The 21,061-nt window shown below is 43.5% G+C and overlaps 1 protein-coding gene across 1 annotated transcript in view; it reads left to right on the top strand.

Annotated features, from left to right (window-relative positions):
• The window catches only part of ISL1 (ISL LIM homeobox 1), a 107,983-nt gene that overhangs the window by 52,142 nt on the left and 34,780 nt on the right, over positions 1 to 21,061 (top strand). The window lies entirely within an intron of this gene.

Raw genomic sequence — 21,061 nt, 5'->3', positions numbered from 1 at the left:
AAGTAGCTCCAAGCTAGGTTGCAGCATTAATGTCATTGTGCCCCTGGGCCTTCGCTTCAGTGTTGGGTTCTGTTGCAATGAATATTTCATGGCCTTCGGATTCTCCCATTCCTCCCTGGCCCAACGGAGTGGCTTCCATTAAAAAAAGAAGCTTGAAACTTGGGTTTTTAAAGAGGTTTCCTTTGTTTTGGTTGGTGTGGGCATGCATGCTCTGCAATTGATCTTGAATGGGTATGATGCTAGCTAGTGCTTTTTATTTAGACACACAATCAACCTCTGAGGTTTGGTGCTAGATATCTGCTCTGTAAGGCAGTGTTTCCCAGCCTTGGCAACTTGAATTCTGGGAGTTGAAGTCCAAATGTCTTCAAGTTTCCAAGGTTGGGAAACACTGCTGTAAGGTGAAGCACATTTTGGTCTGGTGGCCAGGAAAGATCTTTTCTGTCTGCTTTTTGTTGATTTATTGGAGGGATTGCATTCCCTATTTTTCTGTTTAGGTAGTTGCTAAATGTTGAAGATTTGATGGTGGAATATTATTCCATTTTCCAGAGAAGGAGCATTAGCTTACCCAATTGGGAAATTTAGTTGGAAGATCTGAAGTTGTGACATCTGGGCGCACTTCAGACTAACTTCTGAATACTTTTATGTACATACCTGATACATGGTTTAGACCTGCTTAATAATTCAATGACATGTCATTTGGAATCCCCTAGCTTATAGATGAGGAAATTGAAAACTCATCTAGGAGAAAGCATGAGCAAGCCAGGAGCTTGCAAATCATAGCTTCCAAAACTGCATTAGCTTGAATTCAGTCTGAAAACATTCTTATTTTATTTATAATCAGTATTTTGTACTGAAATGCTAGGGAGAGAATTAACAGCAAGGGTCCTTCCCAGTGTATTCATATGGCTTTATGGTCCCTTATTCTTTTTTTAGATAAATAGAGTGGGTTTCTTTATTTCAAAAGAATTCTGCTGAATTCTAGGGAATTTATTGTAGAAAAGTAATTCTAGAATGATAATGCCATTAAATAATGAAGATTATTCTGAATACATAGGTGGTCATGAGATAATACAAAGGTAGTCATATGAAAAATTCAAGGAAAAAGGCAGAAATTAAAAGGGGTTTCGGTTTTAAAATAATCTTCTAAAGCTGGACTACTTGACCATGTGTTGTTGAATGGAAACTATATTTATTGCAGTTTCAGGTGACTTGTGTATTGGATTCATCAGCTGCTGTTTCCCTGTAGCGAAGCCTCATGTCCTTTCCTAGAAAAGAATTCATTTCATTTCATTTCAACCACCAAAGATCAATGTCATTTATAATTATGGTTCCAGTACAGATATTGGTTATCTAAAGCTGTAATGCTGTGTTCACCTATGTGGAAGAAGTAATCCCCCCAGAAAGTACTTAAATTCAGTGTAGAGACATAAAGAGAGTAGAAACCAAAGCTACTAATCTCTCTCTGTTCTGGACAATTTTTCATTGTGTGCCACAGCATTTGCTCTCAAAGAAGTGTGCTTAGAGCATTAGTCAAGCTTGGTAATTAACTCCAAGGAAGCTCCTTCAGACATGGTGTCCCCTGAATCAGGTCAAGCTGTTAGCTTTGCCTGGGGGGAAAAAAGCATCTTGAAAAAAAAACAAGTCATAGTATACATTTATCTAAGACCATCTTAAGCAGAGTAACAAATAGCAAAACAGTCCTAAGGAGTCAATAGCAATAGCACTTAGACTTATATACCGCTTCATAGTGCTTTTCAGCCATCTCTAAGCCAGCCCTTTCTAAGCGGTTTATAGAGTCAACATATTGCCTCCAACAATCTGGGTCCTCAATTTACCCACCTCGGAAAGATGGAAGGCTGAGTCAACCTCCAGTCTGGTGAGATTCCAACTGCCAAATTGCAGGCAGCAGAATTAGCATGCAGTGCTGCATTCTATCCATTTAGAATTGGGGTTTCTTGAAGATATATTTCTCTTTAAAATAAAGCAGCAGGGCTAGAAACTTGAGGATTTGCCACTGCAATTTACAGTATCTTTGCCATAGGGTGGGTGGGTGGGAACTAAAGAGATTTCTAATTGAATAGAACACCTGATTTCCCTATTTAAAAATCATGATCTTTTTCCTTCTTCCTCTCCTTCTCTTCTCCTTCCTTCCCAGCATCGTATCTATTTCTTGAGGATCATGGTTGGGGGTTAGCCCAATCTGTCCCAAATCAGGATGCTTTTGAATGTTGGATGACTTGTTCCCCATTATTATCTTGCTCATTCCAATCACGGGAGCTGGGGTGTGGGGAAGGGCAAGGGTGGAGAAGATAGGGCTTAGAGTAGGCTGAGGCTACACATGCCAATAAGTTTCTCAAGCAAGTTTGGAGACAGATCTCCTGCTGAGCCTTCCATTTTCACAGTTATTACAACTGGCTATTTTATCTCGGTTTCAAGGACCTCATTTTTTTCGGTTCTAACTTCAGCCCACTTTAATTGTAGGCGAACTCTTGTTTGCTTTGCTGTTCTTAATGTGTCTTGCTCTCGGCATAAATTGGATAAATAATGCAATTTATTTAATTTCAAAGAGCAAGGGATTGTCACGAACGCCAAGTACTCTATAGATGGGAGTTTCTACAGCTTGGGGGTCTGCAAGATATTGGACTCCTCAGCATGCAGTTTTATTTTAATCAATTTTCAATAAGGCCGAAATAGATCTATCCTAGTCTCCCTTAATTTTCAAATTCAGCAAAAAAAACAACAACCATGTGACACACACACACACACACACACACACAAATCAATATGTTTTTTTCTGTTGGAAAAAAATAGCGCTATCCTAATCTCCATTAATTTTAAAAATTCAGCAAAAACATGTGAGCTATGTGTGTGTGTGTGTGTGTGAATATATGTATATACAGACCAATGAAAACTCTTCACTTAGAATTTGATCTCTGAAGTTTCTCGGAAAGAAATATATATATATATATATTTCTTTCCGAGAAACTTCAGAGATCAAATTCTAAGTGAAGAGTTGGTCTGCAGTTCCATTACAATCAATACAATATTTTCGCCGGATATTTATCACAAACAACTGTAGGTTGTACAGTTTTTCCTCGATCCTTTTTCAAAAACGATCAAAAGCAAAAAAAAACCCACGTTTAAACTCAATGGTGTTTGGGACCGATGCCTAACAAGCTGTATCTGTTTGACACAAACGAGAAAGAAATATTTTTTTCAGTCATAAAGGCTTGAAGAAAAGCCACTGCCAGCCGAACTAGTCTCGTCCGAGGCAAGGAAGCGCAATGGATCCACGGCCTCGCCTACTCGCCTTGCTTTCGGGCGGGGGAAGGCAGGATTTATCACCCTCGCCGCCCGATCAAAATAAAAATTAGGGGGGAGAGAGAGTCTTTCGAAGAGACCAGGCCAATGGCTCGGGAGGGAGGGGCTGGAGGCGAGGCCGGACGCCGAGGCTTGAAAGCGAGGCGCTGGGAGAGGAGATCCGCTTCAGCGCGGCTTGTTTTCCTTCGCGTCGTTATCTTGATAACAGAGCTGAGCGACTGCAAGGAGTCCCAGGCGCCACAAACGCCGTCCCGAGCCTCAAGCAGCGTCGCAGGCCGCGGGACGAAGAAAAGATCTTTAAGCTTCACCAGCGGCGGGGCGGGAAACCAGGGAGGCGGGTGACAAGGACGAGGGAATCAGGGAAGGGATCGGACGGAACTCTAGGGGCTGTAGTACCCCCGCGGCAACCCCGGTGTTAAACGCGAAAAAAAGCCCTTCCAAAAATAGCCGGGTTTCCGCTGATTCTGCTCGCTGATTCTAATCCCAAGAGGCCCTCTACTGGATTCGTATTATAGGCCGTAGCCCGCCAAGATCCAAGACTTCAATTCCCATCGTCCCCGGCTATAATCGCCTCGCATCCGGAGTGTCAATCCGGATAGGAACATTTCTGTCGCACGTCTTTGGGTTTCATTTTAGTGATTAAGGTGACTGACAATCGACGCCCACGTAGGGAAAAGGAAACTTTAGGCCTAGCGTGGTCGGGGGTTCGCGCTGTTTCTTCTCGGTGGTTGCATGCATGAATCCAGTTCGTCGTAGCTTAGAAATCGCGGTTCCTTATATTGTAGAAACTCAGCCAATCCTGTAAAACAAATGGTTTAGGCCTTGTCTGTTCTTGGAATTACGAGGTTCAACAGTGGCGCTTCTGCTTAGATTTGATCTTTATTCCCCCCCCCCCCTTTCGTCGAAGCGAGGCTTATTTTCCGGCCTAGTTAAAAAGGACGTGCGAACAAACCCTGAAGGAATTCAAACCGTGCGCGTCTTTACTATCACCGTGGATAAAAGTTTAAACAGTTTGTCCTCTCTTCATTTTTTCCCTAGCGTCTTTATTAGAATTATATCAAAAACAGCCCTGGCTCCGTGGTTTCAAAATGAGGGGAGACATAGTTGAAAAGGCTTCATTTTAAAGCTATCCTCCCCCTCTCAGGGCTCGCGACCTGCTTGGGTTTGCCCGCTCTTAATTCCCTTTAAAGTTTATTCCGCTTTATTATAATCCAGTCATAAATTTGCGGGTGGCTTTGTCCCGAAACGTTTTTCAACCCATCTGGTTATTTAGTCACCGTCATCTCGGCTTGGTTTTGTTTCCATTTGTATAGGCCTCCTAAACGTGTCTCCCCATCCCGCCTTCTCTCAAGAGAGATTCTCCTCAGACTTCTCTTTTCCCGGCTTTTTCTTTCCAGGCACCCCTCGTCTCGTCTGAACGGAAGAAGTCATGTGTTGTATGTTTGTGTGTGTGTGAGAGAGAGAGAGACTGACTGACGGGAGCGGGTGGGTGGTGGGCACAGAAGCCGGCATTTCCAGACCCGGCGTGATGGCCCTCCGAGTCCGCAGACGCCGGAGCAACTGTGGGGGAAGGGCTCGCTCAGGTTGGTTGATCTCCGGGCTAATCCAAACAGCTCCGGTTTGACTGGTGTGAGGTCCAAAGTCTAGACAGCGCCGGTGACTCGGCGGCTCCTTATCTCGCTTTGGGATCGGCTCTTCGAGAGACTGTCCCCACCCCCTTCGCCTTCCCTCCACCCCCCCTGGGTCCCTTGGCGGCTCTCGGACCTGCCAGGCCGGGAGCCGCCACACCTCGCAGACGGGGCCCGACAACAAACGCGCCACCTGGACGCTTGAAGGCCTGGCTCGGCTGCTTTAAAAAGGGAAGGCGCGGGGATCAGATCGCCTCCCTTGCAAGATACCTTTTTTTTTAATTGTTCCTTCTCGGGGATAGTGGGGGTGGAGAAGCGGCGGAACTAATCCTTGAGGATCCACAGTAGGCTTAATTCGCGCGCTTTGAATAATTGAGTGATCCCAACGGCTGGGATCCACACCTCCCGCGAAACCTGGCAAAACGCAAAACTGAAGCTGATCCCGCCTTATTTATTTATTTATTTATTCACCCACTCACTCACTCATTTGATTTGTATGCCGCCCTTCTCTGAGGACTGGGGCGGCTCACAACCCATTAAAAAAAATCAGTATACAATATAAAATACTAAAATACAATTAATATAACTATTCTAAAATCCATTCTCACTAGGAAATCTTACTAAAGGCCGTAAATTGCTCCCAATAGTTGATTTTTTTTTTTAAAAAAAAATTAATCTGAAAAGGTCTTAACAGATTCATTCAGTGTTGTTGTTTTGGCCAACATAGACTAATGTGGCTCTTCTATCTCACGTGCAAAACATACATACAAACATAAAAAGAATTTAGTGTAGTGCTATCTAAGTTTAGAAAATACAGTAGAATAGAATAGAAAATAGAATAGAATAGAATTCTTTATTGGCCAAGTGTGATTGGACACCCAAGGAATTTGTCTTTGGTGCATATGTTCTCAATGTACATAAAAGGAAAGACACATTTGTCAAGAATCATGAGGTACAACACTTAATGATTGTCATAGAGCAGTGTTTCCAAACCTTGGCAACTTGAAGATATTTGGACTTCAACTCCCAGAATTCCCCAGCCTGCAAATGTTGGCTGGGGAATTCTGGAAATTGAAATCCAGATATCTTCAAGCTGCCAAGGTTGGGAAACACTGTCATAGAGTACAAATAAGCAATCAGGAAACAATATTAATAGAAATATAGATTGCATACCGGTAAGTCTTTAATCAAGCTGGTTAGGAGAATTGTGGGAAAGGATGGCTGCTCTGTGGTGCCGTATGCCTTGGGAGTAGAGAAACGAAATAAGTAATAAATAAATAAATCTTGGCTCAGTTAGGAAGAGACCCCTTTGGCTACTTAGATGAGGTCAAAATTGTGTTATTCACTTGGCATCAACTCTTATCTGTCAAAAGATAAGGGGGCTCCCAAATCAAACAACTTGATTGAACTCCACAGAATGTAGTTCTGAGAAGACTCGAGGTAGTCCTCTACTTATGACCGCTTGAGCCCAACATTTATGTGAAGTAAAAAATTTGTTAAGTGAATTTGTCCCATTTTATGACTTTTCTTGCCACATTTGTTAAGCGAATCACTGCAGTTGTTCAATGACTAATCTGGTGGTTAAGTGAATGTGGGTTCCCCGTTGACTTTGCTTGTCGCAAAATTAATCCTGAACACTGCAACTGTCATAAATGTGAATCCGTTGTCAAGCATCTAAATGTAAATCACAAATCTGTGGGGATGCTGCAGTGGTCATAAGTGTGAAAAATGGTGATAAATACACTATTTTCAGTGTTGTTGTAACTTTGAATAGTACCTAAGTGAATAGTTATAAGTTAAGCGCTACCTGTAATGCTTTTGTTGCAAGTGTCAGCTTCCATAAAAACATTTTTATTAAGGTGCATGTGTTAGTTCCCTGCAATACGGAAGGGAAGAAGGCAATTTGAAGTAGGTTGTGACACTCATGTATCTCCTATTTCTCATCTTTCCTATTCCTCAGAGTCAATAGCTGCAAATTCCCCTGCCCCCAATGTGGAACACAGACCCTAGATCAATTTCTGGCTCTTTCCCTCCTTCCCCATTTGCTGGGAAGAAAGAAATTTTAGGTCCTCCCTTTGCATCATCTAAATGGCAATCGAACCAATTCAATTAAGAGGAGAGGAGACATGTCTGGTTAAGACAAGAGATCTTTGGTAACTGGAAATTGCATTTCCTTGGATGGACTTCTTTATCCTGGAGGAGATTGCAGACTGCTGAGTGTGCTGGATCAATAACAATATATTTGGGTTGTCTTTTTGTTTTGCTTCGGCCCCCCCCCCCCCCATGTGTGTTCTCAAGTAGTAACAGCACAGTCCTTGGGAAAAAAATAGAAGTTGGAAAATTAAGTCACTGGCTAGCCTTGCAGTGCAGCATCATTGGTCATCCCAGCTGTGAATTTTAGTCCCATGACATTTGTGGGGGTACAGGTTGAAGAAGGTTGAGTTAGTGCGGTAGCGAAAATGGAGCTCCACCCCAGAGCACCCAATTTACACTGTTGAAAGATGTTGAAAGAAAATGCAGGGCATCCTGCATAAACCATGCCCACAGTGTGGTGGTAAAATTTTGGTAGCCCTTCACTGACCCCAAAGATACTCCTGTGTCTTTGAAATATAAGTCTAGTGGTCACTATATAATCTTCAGAAATCAAACTCTATTCGAAGGAGATTTTGTTTACATTTGCTTTGGAGATTCGGTTTTCTGGAAGTATTGTTAAGAGTTTTCATGGATGGGAGATTTCAGCCAAGGCTTTTTGCTAGAAGATGGGACTCTAGAACATAAGAGGAGGAAGAGATAATTTCAGATCATCTACTCCAATCCCTATTCTGCTTCATACACGGACCTGCATATGATCCATAGAAATATATGTGGTGGGGGACATAATGTTGGGGAAAGAGATAGAATATCCAAAAGAAGTCATTTAGCTCAACTCTGTGTTGATTGTAGCAGCACAACTACATACCTTCCAGTTGTCCTCAATGCTTTTGTTTCCTTTGTGTACATTGCAGGTACAAAAACATCAAGTCCTATTAAAAAGAGAGAGGGAGGGAGGGAGGGAGACAGAGAAAGAGAATACTCAGAAAAAGAAAGAGCTTAGTGGCAGATTGTATAAAAATAGAAGTACAGTATCCTTTTTCTTGTTGAGAAGAGCCTTTAAAACACATTTCCTTTACCTAACTTCTTGAAAAATGCATATGATCTGCCAGATGTCCAATGAGGAATTTACACAAATGCTTCATTTCAGCTGTTTGTCCCACATCCATCACTGACTACTGCACTTCCTGTGACTTCCTGCCAATAGAGGAGAAAACCAACAATAAAATTAAACTGATTTTCATCCATCATAATTCCCTCTCAGTCACACGTCTGAAATTGTGCTGGTTTCTTAATGGAGGTTGAATGTCATATGCATAAGAAAACGTATCTTGAGACAAATGTAAAAAACCCAAATAAACTAAAGGATAAATGTGAACAATTCATGTGGAACTTTTGCAGAGTTGGTCTCAGAAAAAGTTTCAGCAATTTTAATCACGTTTGCTCAGAAATATATGAGCCAAACACACAAAATTGAGAAAAAAAAATCCACAATATTTTAAAAGTGTTTAGTATATGTAGGTGTACATATGCACCTTAATTTTGTAGGCTTGATGTTCTTAAGCAAAGGAGATGTCTGAATTTTGTCAAATAGAAAAAAACCCTCTACAGTCTTTTCTTGAGTCCCAAATTATAGCAAGCTCAATTGAAAAGAAAATGACTGATCATTCATTTGCCAAATCATGATTTGAAACAATTTGAATTTTTTTACATGCAAATATCCTACTCCCCCCCCCTCCCAAAAAACCTGCACTTATGCTACCAAAGTTATAAACCAGCAGCATTCTAGAAGCAAACTCCCTTAACAACTTTTTCCAATTGGGGAAAAAGAAAACAAATAGAAGTGATCCACAAGATGGTAAAGTGAACCACTTTGAAGCTCACTGGCTCAATTTTCTCTCCCCCCCCCCCAACTTATCTCAAAGGGTTGTGTGATAAAAAAAGTGAAAGGAAATTTCCCTGTAAACTACCCTAATTGCCAAGATAATAGATGAGTTATCAATATAATAAACAGACGGTCAGAACGATCAACCAGTGGAACAACCTACCAGCGGACGTTGTGAACTCCAATACTCTGGACATTTTAAAGAGGAAATTGGACTGCCATTTGGCTGGGATGCTATAGGGTTCCTGCTTAGGCAGGGGGTTGGACTTGATGACCTGCATGGTCCCTTCCAACTCTAACAATAAATAAATAAATAAATAAATAAAATATAACAAAGTATTTCATAGTGTTTGGTCACCTACCTACCTACCTACCTACCTACCTATCTATCATCTATTTTATTTTATTTATTGCTTTAGTATTTTTTATAAATAACTCAAAGTGCCAAGCATACATAATATTCCTTCCTCTTCCTATTTCTCTCATAACAACCACCCTCTGAGTGAAATAATATGACCAGCCCAAGGTCACCCAGCTTACTTTTGGGGGTTTTGTATTTTGTGTTGACTTCTAAGGATTGTTTGAGATCAGGGGTGTCAATGTGAGATAGATCTGGTCCACTGGATGCTTAGATCTGGCCTGCTGGGCTGCCCTGGAAACAGCGATGGACCATTCCATAGTGCCTCTGTCAGTGAAAATGAGTTTGGGGAGGCCTGTAGAGGGCTCAGAAGGCCGTCGTGGCAAAAAATGGAGGCTTGCCAAGCTATGTGCAGCCTACTCGTGATCCATTTTCACAGGCAGAGGGCTGCAGGAAGCTGTGATGGTCGAAAATGGAGCCTCAAGAAGTGATATCAAGCTGGCCACACCAGCACCTGCCCACACCAGCACCCTCCCTCCTCTGAGGTCAAATACAACCCTGATGTGGCCCTCAATGAAATCAAGTTTGTCACCCCTGTCTTAAAAAGTATTTTTATTGAAAAAATTCCATAGTATCTACCTGGGTTGGAAGGTTTCTTACTTTCCACTGCTGCTGGGTATGCTAACTACCTGAAATGTGAACTTGCAATTGGGACAGCCATTGTTCATGGCTCAGAGAGGGGCGGCATACAAATCTAATAAATTATTATTGTTGTTATTATTATTGTTATTATTATTATTATACTTGGAAATCATGGTTTCCAAAATTTAATTCATCTTCAATTTTTAATTGACAACGATGATGATAATAATAATAATAATGTACTAAAACTAGATGTTCAATCTTCACGTACAGCCCACAAGTTTGTTATTATCCCTGACAAATCCATGACAGCATCTGTAGAAATCTCAGTTGGTGATGATGTTCTGGTAGATAGATCCATTAAAGACTGATTCATGGACTTGGCATCCATGTGGCTCAAGGTCATAATGTACTCATGCTGAGACATGCTGCTTGTCTCTGGATGGATTGCCCCCAAAATAACTGTCATCACTCTCTGGATAGGGAATCTTTGTTATTGGCAATGGATATAAAGTAGCTTTAACCTTATCATGGCAATTCCCCAGCTCACAGGGTTTCACATAAGCAGTTAACATCTTTCCCCTATCCTTACTAGAAGTTTTAGATGGGTCTCTGGTTTTATTCACTCCCACATGTCAACTTGGGTGGCCATGAGCCAGGCTTAGCAGTCTCAGGTGAAACTGGATAAATGCTACAAACTGTGCCATTCCACCAGGAGATATTCTCTGAAGAATATCTATCCATCTTGAAGAATATCTATCCATCATGACTCTTGTTCTCCTTGTGGGGTGATGAGTCAGTCTCCACGAATTCCCAGATTATTATTAGGTTTATGTCACATTTCCGTACCTCATAGTAGGCATCCAACTCATAAATATTAACCTGTCTCTCAGGCTGCTCTCTCTCAGAGGTGTTCTAATATGATTTTCATCCATTTTCTCCAAACTCAAGAAAAATTGTCCCTGGGACAATTGTCCCCTTTTCTCTATCAGTGCCATCTTGGTCTTGGGGGCTGTCCTTTTCTAGATGTTCAACCTTTCAAGCCGTATACAGTGATCCCCCGGTTATTGCGTTCCCGACCATTGCGAACAGGCTAATTTGCGATTTTTCAACCCGGAAGTCAAAACACCATCTGCGCATGCGTGCCCTTTTTTCTATGGGCACGCATGCGTAGATGGCGCCGGGCAGATCAGCTGCTGGGCGGCTTCCCTGGGTCTTCCCCCTCTTGCTGGCGGGAGGGCGAAGCCCCCCCCAGCACCCGCTCGCCCGCCGTTCGCCCGGCCACCCGCCATTTGCCGCTCGCTCGCCCTTCGCCCGGCCACCCGCCCTTCGCCCGCCCTTCGCCCTTCGCCCGGGAAGTTCGCCAGGAGTCAGCGGAGAAGCCGCGCGCCTGTTTTAAAAGATCGGAGCCGGCCTGGGGGGGCTTTCCAGCAACCCCCGAGCCCCCAACCTGGGCTCAGGGGTTGCTGGAAAGCCCCCCCAGGCCGGCTCCGATCGTTTTAAAACAGGCGCGCCGCTTCTCCGCTGACTCCTAAAGCGGGGAAGTTCGCCAGGAGTCAGCGGAGAAGCGGCGCGCCTGTTTTAAAACGATCGGAGCCGGCCTGGGGGGGCTTTCCAGCAACCCCTGAGCCCCCAACCCGGGCTCGGGGGTTGCTGGAAAGCCCCCCCAGGCCGGCTCCGATCATTTTAAAACAGGCGCGCCGCTTCTCCGCTGACTCCTAAAGCGGGGAAGTTCGCCAGGAATCAGCGGAGAAGCGGCGCGCCTGTTTTAAAAACGATCGGAGCCGGCCTGGGGGGGCTTTCCAGCAACCCCCGAGCCCCCAACCCGGGCTCGGGGGTTGCTGGAAAGCCCCCCCAGGCCGGCTCCGATCTTTTAAAACAGGCGCGCCGCTTCTCCGCTGACTTCTAAAGCGGGGAAGTTCGCCAGGAGTCAGCGGAGAAGCGGCGCGCCTGTTTTAAAACGATTGGAGCCGGCCTGGGGGATCGGAGCCGGCCTGGGGGGATCGGAGCCGGCCTGGGGGGGCTTTCCCTTTCAGGGCGGGCGAGCGGCGGGCGTGGCAGCAGCGAGGAGTTTGCGTGGGCGGCGGGGAAACCCCAATCTTCGGCTCCTCGCTGCTGGGAAGTAAAAACACCATCTGCGCATGCGCAGATGGTGTTTTTACTTCCGCAGCGCTACTTCGTGAAAACCCGCTCATTGCGGGGGGTCCTGGAACGGAACCCTCGCAATGATCGGGGGATCACTGTATTTTTAAATCTGGCTTTGCTGTGCACTCACCCAATTCATACTATATACTCTGCATCTCCCCTGTCAGCTTTACATGCCCGCAAGCAACTATTGCTGGACTGTGTGTTGGTGCTTTCCCTGGATCAACATCCCGATTTCTCATTTCTCCTCAGTAGGAGGAGAATCCTGGTGCACACCACCAACCAAAATGACACAAAATAACACTCTAAAACACTCTCCTCTCTTTTTCCATCCGTCTCTCTCCCCCCTTGTGTGTGTGTGTGTGTCTGTAGAGTGAGGGCTGGGGTTTTTTTTCTCTTATTCTTTGGGTGCCTTTTATCATATGCTTTAAATCAAGAGTCATTTCTCTCTCTCTCTTTCTCTCTCTTGCTGTCTTTCTCTCTTGCTTTCTTTCTCACTCTCTTGCTTTCTTGCTTTCTCTCTTTTTTTTCTCTCTCACTCTCTCGCTGTGTTTTTCTCTTTCTCTCTCTCGCTTTCTTTCTCTTTCTCTCTCTTGCTTTCTTTCACTCTCTCTCTCTTTCTCCCTCTTTCTCGCTCTCTTGCTTTCTTTTTCTCTCTTTCTCTCTCTCTCTCTCTCTCTTGCTGTCATGCTGGCGCCTCTGTCCCGGCCCAGCCAGCAGTCCAGTGCCAGCCCCGCAGCACCAGCATGTTCGGCGTCCAGCAACACGTCCAGCCACCGCCGTCGGTGCCTCCATCCTGGAGCTGCTGTTTGCAGCTGACCGCCCTGCCGCCACCCCAAGACTACTGCCCATTGTTGCTGTTGCCGGCATGGTGTACACTGTTGCCGACCACTCGCAGCCGCCCCCCACGCCCTCCCGCCAGGCCCCAAAGCTCACCTGCTGCCACCTCCAGGGAAGTTCCAGCCGGGCAAGGCGCTGCAGCAGCTGCCGGAAAACTTGGAAGGTGTGAAGAAGGAAGCTCAGCTTCTGGTCTTGCAACTTTTTGCTCTTTGCACCCTCAGCAAAAAGTTGCGAGACCAGAAGCTGAGCTTCCTTCTTTGCGGCACACCTGACCATGTCTCACAGCACACTAGTGTGCCGCGGCACACTGGTTGAAAAACACTGCTGTATAACCTGGCTTCTGACATTTGTTAGTTGCAATATACGACAGAAAGAAGAAAAGGAAGAAAACAATTTTTAACTTTAAAAAGGAATGTTTAGTCCAAAGGGACATTCCAAGCGAGAAAACAAAATGTCGTCCCAACAAATGAACAATCACTGTGAGCTGTATTGGTTGCCAATTGGTCTCTGCACGTAATTTAAAGTATTGGTTATGACCTATAAAGCCCTACATGGCTTAGGACCAGGTTACTTACAGGACTGTCTTCTGCCTCATGTATCCCAGCGCCCGGTCAGGTCCCACAGAGTGGGCCTTCTCCATGTCCCGTCAGCTAAGCAATGTCATTTGGAGGGGAAGAGCCTTCTCTGTGGCTGCCCCAGCCCTCTGAAACCAACTCCCACCAGAGATCCGTTCCACCCCCACCCTCCTGGCCTTTTGCAAGGCTCCAAAAATTTTCCCTCTGCTAGCAGGCTTGGGGCCATTGAGCTTAACCTCTTGCTCCAGTCGCAAACGTGATTGTGTGATGGTTGTTGAATGAATGCTTTTTATACTATTGGGGTTTTAATTACCTATTATTTTTAGTGTTAGGTTGGGTTTCACACATTGTATTGTATTTTATGCTTTTGTTGTAAGCCGCCCTGAGTATGCAGAGAAGGGCGGCGTAGAAATCCGACCAAATAAATAAATTAAAAAATTACATTCAAGGAACTGAAGAGTTCACTAAATTTTGGGTGCTAGTTAAACAAAAAGTAATTGTTAGTGTTCTGTCTCTCTGTTGGCCACACATAAAAGAACACGTTACATATAAGAGCACACCTGCTTGGGAATGTCATGTAATGGAGCCCCAGCCTCCCGAAGGGGTTCTTTACATCTTCTTGCACGTTCTCATATTCTTAAGGAAAATCTCTTTCTTATGCCGCCTCCTTTCACCTCATTCCACAGAAAATCAATCTATGCTTTGCTTATCAGGAGGAAGAAAATCCCGGTCTTGGCTTCCCTCCAGACTTTTCTGTAGCTTAGTGGGTTACCTAGTAAATTGGAATAAGAGTACTGATTTAAGAAGAACACACAGGTGGATTAAGGTGAAAGGGAGTTGAAGACATTGGGGAAAGTGTGTGTGTGTATGTAAATGTGTGTATGTGGGAGATGAAAATATAATACAGTGGTACATCTACTTACAAACTTACGGTAATTCATTCTGTGACAAGATACTAAAGTAGAAAAGTTTGTAAGAAGAAGCAATTTTTCCCCATAGGAATCAATGTAAAAGCAAATAATGTGTGCGATTGGAGAAACCAAAGAGAGGACGGGGGTCCTTTTTCCTCCCAGGAGATTCTTAGAGAGGCCCCACGGAGGCTTCTCTCTGCCTTTTCCGGTTACAGTTTCGGAGGCTCAGGTTTGTAAGTGGAAAATGGTTCTTGAGAAGAAGCAAAAAAAATCTTGAATACCTGATTCCTTTCTAGAAAAGTTAGTAAGAAGAGGCGTTCTTAGGTTGAGGTACCACTGCAATTACTTGCAAACTTTAACTCCTTGACAGCTCTTCCATGTACAAATTTATATCCACATAGATATTTTGTATAATACTTCAATTATACAAAGATAGACCTCGGTAACATTCAGGCCAACTCATAATCTAAACAAACAGACACAAATTCTTATCACATTCCTTTATTCCCTATTGCTATTTTCTTCAAATTCTTCAAACCTCCAGCTTTGTATTATTATTTATTATTATTTCTTTTATTCATTATGTTAATAATTCAAGCTCTCAATGTAAAAGTTAAAAGAAACAGTTTTTAATCAAAAGCAAAACCACAAAATACACATTACCTTTCTGGTTCACCACCAAAATAACTGCAAAGAAAAAGGTCCCTTTCCTGTCAATCAAAACATTCTAAACAAGTGGGCACATAATGTGCCATCGCGTGTGTGCAGTAAAAAAGAGAGGAGAAAAAAACCCAATAAAGTGAAGGCAGCAAACTAAACTTAAATACAGTAATCACAGGTGGGAGGGATTTTAGCCGGACCAAAAGGGAACAACAACAAAAAAAGATAACATTTTAAACAAACATAACACCGTTTCCCAAAGTCCAGACATACAGAGGTGACTAGTTCAACACATTAAACATGAAACTCAGTCAACTGTACATTTTAAAAAGTGTAACAAATTACACTGACTTGTGCTAATGGTTGATATGGGTTGCTGCCAGCATCCTAGGTATCAACCAAATATCTTCTTAAAATATATGATGTTCCGAATAGCACAGGTTTTTTGCAGTTCTCCTGGTGTTATTGCAGGAAGCTGCTGTTTCTTGATGTGTTTTGTGATAATCTTGAACATGGTACCAAATGCCCCAATGACAATGGGTATCACTGTTACATGTTTCATCCATAGCCATGTAGTTTCAATGGACAGGTCATGATATTTCATAATTTTTTAACAATTTTTTTGCTTCAACTCTGGCATCTCCTGGTACAGCGATATCAATAAACTGTACTTTTCCGCCCTTGAAAACTATGACATCTCTCATATTGTGTTCCAAATGATGATCTGTCTATATTCGAAAGTCCCATAAGGTCTTCACCATCTCATTATCTGTCTGTCTGTCTGTCTGTCTGTCTGTCTGTCTGTCTGTCTGTCTCTGTCTCTGTCTCTGTCTCTGTCTGTCTATCTATCTATCTATCTATCTATCTATCTATCTATCTATCTATCTATCTATCTATCTATCTACCTACCTACCTACCTACCTACCTACCTACCTACCTATCTAGCCTTCCATGTCGCCCAATCCCAAAGGATTCAGGGCAGCTTACAAGATAAAATTACCGTATAGAATTACAAATAACAATAATAAAGAAGTCAAGAAATCTAAAATCTTAATTAAAACTCATAACAGAGCGGCTCAACAACACTCATATCATTCATGCAGAGTGGTCAGTTGGTGTTAATTTAGGGTCCCCAAGCTTGCCGGCACAATCAGGTCTTCGTGGCCTTACGAAAAACCAGCAAGGTGGGAGCAGTATGGAAAAACCAGCAAGGTGGAAGTTGATTCCAAAGAGCCGGGGCAGCAACAGAGAAGGCTGTCCCCTGAGGTCCCGCCAGTCTACGTTGTTTGGCTGATGGGATCTGGAGGAGGCCAACTCTGTGTGCTCTAATTGGTCTCTGGGAGGTATGTGGCAGGAGACGGTCCCATAAATTTTCAGTAACCTTTTCCACTTTGTGCTCCCGTGACTTTTTGGAAACAGGTATGTCGTATTTTTTACATAATGACCAATGGACTAATTTAGCAATCTAGCTTTGTAACCAGTTTGCGCAATTTTGCTGCACTCCCATATTAAGTGTGAAACAGTTTCAACTTTCTCATTGCAAAGACAGTAGTTTTGATTGTCAGTGGATTTTTGCTTTCTTCACTTTCATGGCATTAATTTGTAGTGCTTGTTCTTGAGCAGCAAGTATTACAGTGAAGGGCTTTACTTACCTTTTCCTACTGGTACTGGGATCCGAGGCCGGCATGGGCAGGCATGCGCCCCACATGTTTGCGTGCACCTCTGTGTGAGATTTCGCTTCTGCGCATGCGCCTGAATTGAAAGGATGTTCTGTGGGTGAGATTTTGGCACTTTCCAGCTTTTTTTCCCTTCTGCGCATGCACAGAACCAAAAAAGAAGCAAAAATTGTCGAAATCTTGCCCACACAACCATTCTTGTGTGATATTTTGCTTTGGGTGCAGGTGTAGAAGCAAAGTCTTGTGTGGGGGCGCATCCACCCATGCCAAACTCCTGGAGCTCACTGAAAAGTCCTAACCGACCATCGATCCCATTTGTACTGGGTGGGACCCATCACTGGAGTATTAAACCTTCTGTTTCTTTCTTGATAGTTCCCATTTTAAGCCATGTCCATGTAAGGTTGTCATCACATTTTTCAAGTGTTGTCCATGCAGAGCTTTGGTTTTCCATTTATTTAATCTGTTATCCAGCTGTTTTTTTTAAAATATTCTGCCTTTGTTTCTGTTGTTTTATAATGTTCTCCATTTTCACAGTCTGCAGCAATTTTTCTCTACGGTTCACCTAATCATTCAAACTTCATTTTTGTTCTTCTTCTACGGTTTGATGGATTTGCAATAGCCCTCTACCTCCTATTTTTCTTGCAGGTACAACCTGTCAATGTCACTTCGTGGATGTAAGGCCTTGTACATATTCAAAAGTTTTTGTTCATGTTTTCTGGTCAAAGTTTTCCAGTTCAGCCAAAGCCCAGTTGATGATTCCAGCTGAGTAGCGTATCACTGGAACTGCCCATGTATTAATGGTTTTAATTATGTTTCCAGCATTCAGCTTTGATTTTAATATTTTGCAGACCCTCTTGATGTATTCCTTTTGTGTTGACTCTCAGACTTTTCAATATCAATTCAAGATCTGCTTCCAATATGCCTAGATATTTGTAACTGTTATCCTTTGCTAATGCTTTCATTATGCTTCCATTTTCCAGTTATATTCCTTCTACTTTTTTTTTTTCATTTTTCCTCACTGCATGGATAATATAGCACATTTTTCAAGTCCAAAGTTCATTTTTATGTCACTGCTGAACAGTTGAACTGTGTTGAGTATTGATTTAAGTTCAGTGGGGCTTTTTGCATCTATTTTTAAGTCATCCATGTAGAGTGGATGGTTTATCTTGCCATGTTGGCTTGAGATTTGCTATCCCAGTTTTGTGTTTCAGAGGATTATTGTCAGTGAAATTAATGTGAAGTTGAAAGTGAGTCGCCCTGGAAGATTCCTTGTCTGATGTTGACTTCACCAATGTTCTCCCCATTTGCTGTTAGAACTGTTTTCCATTTTTTGCATATTTGCTTTCAAAAATGTACATTTTTTATCTGAAAATAGCTTGCCAAATTGGTTGTGTTTAACTGTGATTGTATAGAATGAGAACAATGCATTTTATGTATACCTTAGATGAAATGTTCACAAATCTTTGCATGGCTTTTCTTATAGGCTCAGCAATAACAACAACAACACCCAAAACACTTTAAGGTTAATTCCAAATTTTGATTGTACTGTATGTGAGAAATGTGTGAGAAAAGGAGAAACAGAGTAAAATTAAACTTGACAACTTTAACCATGGAGGAAAGAAGTATTTTGATAACAATTTAATGGGCGTATGAACATTTTTTAACAACAATATTGAACCTCCTTGATGGGAAAGTTATCTTGGTCTTACAGAAGAAATTCTAGATACAGCAAACACTAAGAGAAAAGGGCAGCTTGTTTCTCTTTCTGTACAGTCAATAATAATGATGACAGATAATTTCATGAGGCACAGTTGGGGCTACCATAGCTAGGTTGCAAAAATCTGAGTTGAGTACTACATGGCAGCAAAAAGGCTTTCTTGTATGCCGCTGATGCCATCTAGGAATCATAGACCTGTGATGGTGAACCTATGGCACGGGGAGCCATATCGGGTGGCACGCGAGGCATTGCCCTATGTTAACTCCAGCGCGCATGTATACACTAGCCCAGGGGTAGGAAAAGTTGGCTCTACTGGGACATGTGGAATTCCTGAGCTACCATAAGTGGCTCAGGAATTCTGGGACTTGAAGTTCATAAGTCATAGAAGAGCCAACTTTGCCTATCCCTGCAGTAGCCAACTGATTTTTGACCTTGTGGAAGGCTGTTTTGCCCTCCCTGAAGCCCCAGAATGTAAAAAAAATCCACCCAACGGGCAAACTGGAAGTTTGGAGAAACGGACTTGTGGTTTGCCAATTGTGCTGGTTTTTGCACTCCGAGGCTTCAGGAAGCTTCCCTGAAGCCTCCAGGCTACAAAAAACAGCACAATTATTATTATTTATTAAATTTGTATGCTGCCCCTCTCCGTAGACTCGGGGTGGCAATAGGAAAACCGGAAGTCCGTTTTTCCAAACATCCAGTTTGCCCATTTTTTAACTGTCCTAGGCTTCAGTGAGGCCCGTTTGCATGTGTTAGGACAAAGGGAGGGGGGATTGCGTGCATGCATGGTGGCAGCATGGGGGATTGCACATGCTTGGGGGGAGGGAATGGGTATGTGCACATGTGTTCATGTGCTAGTACATGTACAAACACCTGAACCATGTGGAATGCGGAATGCTAAATTGGGCTCACCGCCATGGCTCATGAGTGCTAGTAGGGCCAGGGCAATTTTGCTTCTGCACCTGTGGAGGTAGCAAAATCATGCACAGAGCCTGAGGTGCACCCATATTTCGTCATGCTCAGAAGCAAAAAAACCTCGCCGAAACACAGTCACACCTGCGACTCCATGCACGATTTTGTTGCTTCCACAGATGCAGAAGCAAAATCGCACTGGCCCTGCTAGCACTCACAAGCTGTGGCGACCAGCCCAATTTAGCGTTCTGACTGGAAGCCCAGCTCTGGGCATGTGGCACAAGAACCAAATATAGGTTCGCCATCACTGATCTAGATTTATCACTATCTAAAATGAATCAGAAGGCTTAATTTCCCACTGAACTGTGGGAGGAAGATTGCAGCATTCAGATAGTGAATTTCTCCGGTGCATGTTTTTAAAAATCAGGCTTCTGTGGATCTATTAAATGGATCTTTGTCTGATACCACATAATCAATTAAAAATGAATTTAAATTTGGAGTAATTTTAGTTAGAACCTGTTTCATATGTTATGTAACAGTCTACATAATTATTGCACGAGGGTCAATTTTTAATGCACCGGAAGCTTCTGGTTAATATAGGGAATATTATGAAATACTACTCTAACTTCATCCAGGAGAAGGATGTGTAGCATTTTGAACTCACAAGCAAAAATGTGCTTCAGAATTTGTGAGGAAGCTTGCACAACATCTTCAGTTAAGGGCATCTCTGGGGACAATGAGAGTCACAAAAGAAACTCCATCCTTTCACCTTCTCATTATGGCCTGCATAGAAAAAAGTTTGTGTTGTAACCAGTAATGGGCAGCCAAAATTTTTACTGCCACATTGTAGGTGTGGCTTATTTTGTGGGTGTGGCTTAATGGTCATGTGACTGGGTAGGAGTGGCTTGTCAGCCATGTGATCAGGTGGGAGTGGCTTGAACAATCATCATTGGTCAAGTGAACTGTTAAGTCCTCGACTTACAACCTTACCAGTGTTGCTCGCTGGGGTGACAATTTATTTATTTATTTATTCAATTTTTATGCCGCCCTTCTCCTTAGACTCAGGGCGGCTTACAACATGTTAGCAATAGCACTTTTTTAACAGAGCTAGGCTATTGCCCCCACAATCCGGGTCCTCATTTTACCCACCTCGGAAGGATGGAAGGCTGAGTCAACCTTGAGCCGGTGATGAGATTTGAACCGCTGACCTTCAGATCTACAAGTCAGCTTCGCGTTTCCTGCACTCTGCTTCCTGGGTCGCCCCCCCCCCGCCTCAGGCTGGGTAGCTTGGCGAATGGATGCTGCCAGAAGCATAAATGCTGCCAGTGCCTCTTCCACCCACACCTTCTGCTTGCACCTGAGATGGGAGGTGACCACGTGAGGCCGGAGGGGAGCTGAGCAGGGGAGAGGGAAGCTCGTCCGAGGCCAGGAAGGAGGAAAGAAGAAAAAAGCAAGGAGCACAGATGCAGCAGCAGCAGCAGCAGGGGGGGGGGGGGGGAAAGGAGAACTGAGCCGAAACCAGTAATCCAGGAAGTGACAGCCACCAATCAGCTGCGCACGCATCTTCAGTTCCACCCCGTCCTGCCTGCTGCCCAACCCTGGTTATAACATATTTTGGCACAGAGCTGCTTGCCTGCAGCTCTTTAAAACAGCTATATCTTTCCCGAAAGCCGTTTTTTGTGTTTGAATCTAAAATTATCTAT

Source organism: Erythrolamprus reginae, chromosome 2 (assembly GCF_031021105.1).
Source record: "Erythrolamprus reginae isolate rEryReg1 chromosome 2, rEryReg1.hap1, whole genome shotgun sequence".
Taxonomy (NCBI): domain Eukaryota; kingdom Metazoa; phylum Chordata; class Lepidosauria; order Squamata; family Dipsadidae; genus Erythrolamprus; species Erythrolamprus reginae.
The sequence above is the reverse complement of the archived record's forward strand: the minus strand, read 5'-3'. Positions and strand labels throughout refer to the sequence as shown.